This window comes from Balaenoptera ricei, chromosome 10 (genome assembly GCF_028023285.1).
Source record: "Balaenoptera ricei isolate mBalRic1 chromosome 10, mBalRic1.hap2, whole genome shotgun sequence".
In the NCBI taxonomy this organism is placed as follows: Eukaryota; Metazoa; Chordata; class Mammalia; order Artiodactyla; family Balaenopteridae; genus Balaenoptera; species Balaenoptera ricei.
This window is the reverse complement of record NC_082648.1, coordinates 56,902,445-56,909,985: the sequence shown is the minus strand read 5'-3', so window position 1 is coordinate 56,909,985 and position 7,541 is coordinate 56,902,445. Positions and strand designations below refer to the sequence as shown.

The 7,541-nt window shown below is 42.1% G+C and overlaps 1 pseudogene; it reads right to left on the bottom strand.

Moving 5' to 3' along the window:
- Positions 1-3,529: 3,529 nt before the first annotated feature.
- LOC132373764 (high mobility group protein B3-like) lies at positions 3,530-6,339 on the bottom strand (annotated as a pseudogene).
- Between the last annotated feature and the right edge of the window lie 1,202 nt (positions 6,340-7,541).

Genomic DNA, 7,541 nt, shown 5'->3' with positions numbered 1-7,541 from the left:
CAACAAATGAAGAGGATGTAAAAGTACAGGGATGAGAACTTAAAGGATGGAGAAAGAAAAACAGGGACCTTCTTGAGAGGCTTCCCGAGGTATTTTGTCCACTCCTGTTTGGGGTCCTTCTCTGTTGTGAGTGGTTCTTCCTGGTTCCCCCTACCCCCCACCAGGGGCCAAAATCCCAAGAGGGATATTCCCTAGCATTAAACAGAGGAAAGGTCAAGGTCCAAGCCCTTGAATAAGATGCTTTTCTAATGAATGATTTAACACTCCTCCCCTGACCCCAGCAATCATGCAATGCTATGTGTTTGACTGGCTTTTTCTAAGCTCTCTGTTTTCAGACTTTATTTCTGCAGGGGGGCAGTGGGAGCAGTTTTAGGTTCACAACAAAATTGAGAGGAAGGTACAGAGATTTCCCATATCCCCCCCCCGTACCCACACATGCATAGTCTTCCTGACTGTCAACATCCCCCAACACAGTAATGAGCTCTTTTTTTTTTTTTTAGCATTTTTCCCTGGCTTGTCCCCAAGTAGCCACTTCCTCTCAGCTCTCCCTGTGTTTTTTCCCTCCCTATTTCCCTTCATTTGTTTTTCTTGTAGTTCTCCTACACTTTATTTTATTTGTCTTCTGAGCCATCATATCCTGTATTAGCTGAGGTTATCTCTGGGGCTGGCTCGCATCTAGACAACATTCATTTTCTTCTGATCCTACTTTAGAAGGGAATTTCAATTAATTATTCATGCATTTTTTTTCTCCCAAAGGGGTGATCGCTCAGATTGGCTAAGGTCCCCGCCTGTCCTACACTGTTACAGAGTTTCATCATCTGGAGGCCATCTGTCAGGTAGCACGCAAGCCCACACTTCCCCTTATTGAAGGACCATCCCACTCCCAGGGCTGACTATCCAGCCTGCCTCCGACCTCATCCATACCTTGGCTCTATTTTTCGCAACTCCTTCCTTGATCACTAGGTATTGTCAGTTGCAAATTCAAGCACGTGAGAGAAGAAAGTACCCTGAACTCCATTCCATCCCAGGACGCTAAATATTATCAGGATAAGCTCAGCCTTAATCCTATGGTAGTATTAACTGAAGGCGTTTAATTTCATTTTCTGCAGATGACTTCTTCTATAAAGCTGTGTTCATTCCCAAGCTGCTGAGGCAGACCCAGGAGCAGCCATAGGAGAAAGTGTGCGAAGGTAAAGGGACTATACCTCAGACATCCTTTCTCTAGGGACTGTCTCTCAGCAGCTTTTCATAGTAAGTGGCCTTATGAGAATTTCTTATGCTTCCTCCCCACCTTTAAAACAAAACAAAACAAACAAACAAACAAAACTACTATCTTGATTTTCCAGCGTACATGCACCATTTTAAATAGGTTAAGGAAATTTCCATGGCACCTCTTCTTAAGAGGCTGCCTTTTGTTCCAAGAGTTTAAAGCATCTAAAAGATAGGATCCTGTACTTAAGGTGAAGGAGAGATGCCAGGATCACGGAAATTGGAACCTAGAGAGGGGAAATCACTTGTTTCACAAAAGGACTGATGGGGAAGTTAGGATGAGATGTTTAGCTGTTGTTTCTTTCTCCCTAATGCCCTGTCCATGTGCTCAAGGCTCAGGGCCACTAATGATAAATTACAGTGGCTTCTACAGAAAACAGTGGACTTCTTGAACCAGAGCTTCCTAATATTCCCTCTTATAATAGCACACTGTGTGGTTTTTTTCTTTCACAACTTTATCACAATTACAATAAAAAAATGTATCTGTTATTGCAAGTGATATCGAGTAACTTGCAGCAGACCAGTACTTCTGTCCAGCAAAACAAGAAAGGTCCCAAAATGCAGAAATCATCTGTCTGAAGGCAGTGGAGAGCAGCTGAGGGGCTGGGACGGGAGTGAGTAGAGTCAGAGAGGTGAGATGACTCCAACAGCTGCTCGCCACCCCCCAGGATGTTCACCCATCTGGGGTCCTGGCAGGAGCTGAGAAGCTGGGGACAGAGAAACCAGAGAATCTGTAGTCGAGACATGGGGGGGCCTCCAGCACACAGCTGGATTCCCCTTCAGGACGTTTCCTGAGCTGGGGGTATATGAGGACTGGAGACTAAAAAGCAGAAGCAGAAAGCCTCTGAAAATCATCTCAGTTTTCAGCAGCCTCGCAAGAGGAAAATTGGAGTTTGGGACCTGCCAAGAGGAGGGGCCAGGTGAAGACACCAGGCTGTCAGGCCAAGGTTGGACCATTATCTGGCCTCACACCAAACCAAAAATTAAATTGAGATGGAGCAAGACCTCAATGCGAAAGTGAAAACGGTAAAACTTCTGAAACGGGAAAAAATCTTCATGACCTTGAGGTAAAATTTCCTTTTTTTTTCCCAATTAAAAAATATGATGCTCTATTTTGCTTCTCAAAACACTGCAGCATTCTGAAAGAAATCAAACCTTTGTATTAGGAGTAAGGATGGAGGTTGCCTGTGGGGGTAAAGGGGCAGCTGTAACTGGGAGGGGGCGTGGCTTCTCATCCTGGGTGCTTGTGTTCACTTTGTGAAAACTCATGAAGCTCCACACTGGCTAGACATACACTCTTCTGTAGTATGCTTCGCTTCAATAAACACATTTACATGAAACGGAAGTCTTAGCTTTCTAAACATACAAAATGAAAAGAAAAAGAAAAACACAGAATGCTGCAAATCGTGTGATTAAAGTCAGAAGGCACTTTCCTTGAAGCAGTGGCTATCCACTGACAATGAGGAGTTTCTGACAATGAAGAGTTTTTCAGTTTGTTCTCAAACCACCAGATTTAACTGAAAATAATCAGAACACTTCTCATGCCAACCGATGTCCCTTTTCCATGCATAAGAATGTCAGCAGAATGTTACGTCACTACAGTGTACAGGAAAACAGGACAACCTGAAGCGGGGCCAACAGATTGGGCCTCATCCCTGAACTCGCTACGAAATGTGCCGCCTGAATTCCCTGGCAGTCCAGTGGTTAGGACTCCGGGCTTCCACTGCAGGCGGCCCAGTTCGATCCCTGGTCGGGAACTAAGATCCTGCAAGCCACCCAGAGTGGCCAAAAAAAAAGGTGCCACCTCCCACAGCATTACAATACCAAGCTTGGGCCACAGAGGTTGCCCAGTTTGTTTTGTTCTTTTTACAAACTATAGGTATGTACCGTTGATAACTCAGGATTTCTAATGGATAACACTATGTTACAAATAAATTACAAATAATTTTAAATTCGAGAAACATTTTAATTGCCCTCTCGTATGAATCTCTAAGTTGATGTAGTAAAGACAACAAGAGTGTCTTTTTATTTCAAAATTATTTAGAAATATGAACTTTGATAGCATTTCTAGGTGCTTCTGACACCCATAAACACTTCTTGGAAACCACGTGCAATTTCTAGAGCGCTTCAAAAACCACAGGGTGATCATGTTCCAGGTGTGCGATTAAACTCAGAGCAACGGATACCTTCTCAAATGGAAGGTGGGTTAATTAATGCATTTGTCCTACATGTAGTCACATAATTAATACAGTCAGCTCTATTAATTATTCTCCTCCTGATCCTCTTCATCCCCATCTCATACTCCTCATCTTCCTCCTCCATCTTCTTTTTCCAGAAAATGTTAAATGGACCCTTTATCCTATCACTTTTCTTTTGATCATAGTTGGCGACATCCTTGTCATTCATCTCTTTCAACTCTGTTGCCTTTTTATAAAGTGATTTTTCACTATCACTCAAATTATTCCATGTTTTATTTTTCTATCACTGTGTAACAACTTACTACGATCTTAGCTTAAATCAGCGTCCATTTATTAGCTCATAGTCCTGTAGCTCAGAAGTCCAGCATGGTGTGACTGGGTTCTCTGCTCAGCGAATCACAAGGCTGAAATCAAGTTATCAGCCAAGCTGAATCCTCATCTGCAAGCTCTAAGTGGACATCACTTCTGGGCTCATTCAGGTTGTTGCCAGAATTCAGTTCCTTGTGGTTGCAGGACTGAGGACCCTGTTTTCTTGATGGCTGTTGGCCAGGGTTCTCTCTCAGTTCTTTAAGGTGGCCTGAATTCCTTTCACATGGCTTCCTGCATCTTCAAGTCATATCCCCTTCATTCTTCATATCTCTCTGACTTACTCTTCCATCAACTGGAGAAGGCTCTCTGCTTAGAAAGGTTTTGTTGATTAAATCACACCCACCCAGATAACCTATTTTAAGGCCAACTCTGCCATAGAACACAATCACCTGAGTGAGTGATGTCTCATCCCTTTTATAGGTTCCAGGAATTAGGGTGAAATATCTTTCACCTGGGGGCATTTTATTAATTTTGCATACCATACCATGTCACCAGCTTTTTGGCCACATCTGCAGTGGAAATGCCTGGGTTTGTGGATTTGCTCTTGGGCAGAGGTCTAAGTAGAAGAGGAAGAAGCCAGATGGGTTATGAGGGTATTTGGATATTGTGATCTTTTTTTCTTGCCTCCCTTAACTCATCTCCAATCCTTCATTTCTTGATCAAAGTGCACTTTCCCGTTTCACCAAATATGTATTTCTCTTTCCCACACATTGTATCACACCTCAGAGCACTTGGAAAATGCAAAGATCACCGGATCTCTGGATTTTTCTCCACAAAGATGGCATGAGCAGACATCTCACCTTTTGGTTTCTTGGGGTCTCCTTTGCTATCCTGACTGTATTGTTTGCTAGTCCAGGCAACACAGCACATAAAAATTTCCCAGCCTTGCACTAACTGCTGCCACAGAACTGCCTCAGGCAAAGATTTCTTAAGACACAGAAAGCACTAACCCTAAGGGGAAAAATATTGATCAATTGGACCACATTAAAATTAAGAACTTCAGTTCTTCAAAACCATCAAGAGAGTCAAAAGATAAGCCACAAATTGGAGGAAGAGAGTTTCAATACTTATGTCTGACAAAGGACTCTTCTATGGAATACATAAAGCAGTCCTTCAAATCAATAAGAAAAAGGAAGAGAACTCAATAGGAAAATGGACAAATGTCAGAAAAGATAATTCACAAGAGAAGATATCCAAACAGAAAATAAACATATGAAAAGGCATTCGATTTCATTAGTCATTGGGGAAATGCAGATTAAGATCATAATGCAGATACCACAACATACCCTCCAAAATGACTAAAATGAAAAAGACAGACAATTTAGAGAAACCAGAACTTTCATACCCTGCTGACCAGAGTGCAAACTGTGACTACTTTGGAAAACTGTTTACTAGTATCAATTAAAACTGAATATACCCATAGCTTATACTCAACAATTCCACTCCCAACAGAAATGCATGCATGTATTCAACAAATGGCATGTACAAGAATGTCAACTGCAGTATTATTGTAGTATTCCCAAACAGGAAACACCCCAAATGTCACCAACAGTAGTGTGGATACAAAAACCATGGCATATTCATTCATTCAGTAGAATAATATGCAAGAATGAGAATAAGTAAACTATAACTCACACGCAAAAAAGGATGAAACGCACAAACTTAATATTGAGTAGAAAAAGCCAGTCGCAAAAGAGTACATGTTATGCTTACCTTTTTATAAAGTTTAAAAACAGGCAAAAGTAATCTGTGGTTTTAGAAGTCAGAATATTAACCCTGGGGTGGGGGGATTGTGAGTGGAAGGGGGCACATGGAGGTATCTGGAGGTGCTAAGAAGATTCTTGATCTGGGCATGAATTATAAATGTGTGTGTTCATTTTGTGAAAAATGAGCTGTACACTTATCATTTGTGCACCTTCTGTATGCGTTTTCTACTTCAACAAAAAGTTTACGTTATGCAAAGCAATTTATGTATCTATTATCTTTCCTACCCATGAGTGTCGAACCACATCTGTTTTGTTCACTACAATATCAGCAGCCACTAGACAGTGCCTAACACTGTTTCTTATTTCTTATTCTTATTTTAACCCCTCATCAGTGGAGTAACATTTACCTGTGTTTTACCAAATACCTTTAGATATTGCAAGGCAGGTGTTTCAGATCAACCAGCTTGCAGAGGAGAGAATGCAAAGCAAAATGCAGTAAGGAGCTGGAATTTAAGCTCCCTGAGGGCAAGAGCTTTTGTATTGCTTGTTCACTTGTTCTGATAACTTTATGTGTATAAGTCATTTAATCCTTACAACAACAGGCGAGGTGCCTCACAAATGAGGTAACTGATGAGAAAACTGAGGCTTAGAGAGGTTCAGTAACACACTGAACCTCTGAAACTGCCAAGACTCACCCTGAATATGAGCTTGATCACAGCACTGTGTTGTTACCTCTGGTCATAGTAGTCACTTGAAAAGCATTTGTGGAAGGCATCCATAAAGGACCTCTCCAACATCCCTATTTTTCTCCTCCCACTTCTCCACACAGTCGTCATTACTTACTAATAGTCGGGTCTCAGGGTGGGCTTGGGGGCTGAGCAGCTGGGGGAGGGAGGGCAGGTGAGCCTTTTAGCCCAGCCTCCCAGTTTAGAAAGTCTCAAATACAGACTTTTGACATCATTCCCAAATAAGCATACACACGGCAGTAACATTCATTCTTTTGACTGGAAGGAATCGTCCATCACACCACCTTAAACTTGGACCCCACTCTCTACAGCCCACCCTACAGAAGTGTTGCTTATAAACAGTGTAATCTTTGGAAAAGCAAGATCACTATACCATGCTTATTTAAGTGCATGTGTTAAAATTACTAAGTTTTTAAACATAAACATTTAAAAATGAACCGCAATGTTTGTAATTCTGTTTTGGCCTTTCACATTTTAACCTGCCAGGAATATTAAAAAAGAAAAACTGGAAGCGGCTGAGGCGCTGTGATTTGCGGGGAGACCTGGCTGATGCGCAGGCGAGTTCTGTGTGCACAGTGGCATTGTATGTCCTGCCAACCCCAGGGGTAACCACCGCCACACAGGAGAGACAAAAGGGGAGACCTCGGGCTAATCTGAATCACTAAAACCCACAGAAAACTGAAAGCCTCATTTAGTTTCAACTTTCTACCCTGCAAGTCTTGTTCTTAGGGTGGCTTTTAAATAGCAACAAAAATGCTTGATTTTCCTTTCACTTCCTTCCCTCCTCATCTCCAGCCCCTGGTGGAGGTTCTCCTGAGGTTTTGCTGACAAAGGCAAACAATAATAACACCTTCCACTGACAAAGGTTTCTCAACAGCTCACAGACCCTTTCCCTTCAGTTCCCTTCTAGCCTCTCAAGAGCCCCATCAACAGCAATTACTAGCTTGTTGACGGTCGTGGTGACTGTCACCCTGCTCCCCAAAGTGAAAGTGACTTGTCCCAGGTCACAGAACCACTACACAGCCAAGCGTGGATCTCACCCCGCAGATGGGGAGAAAAAAAATATAATACAGACCATGGACCGAGAACTTTAGTATTGCCTTAAAACTACCCTTTGCTTATTGATGCCTTCACCTTCAATTACAAGGAAAATACAAAAAAATTTTTCAATTTCAGTTTGGCAGTTTTACCATTTTCAACTACTGGAAAAATTAATCCACTTCAACTTCTTTTAACATGCACTCTAAGCCTGT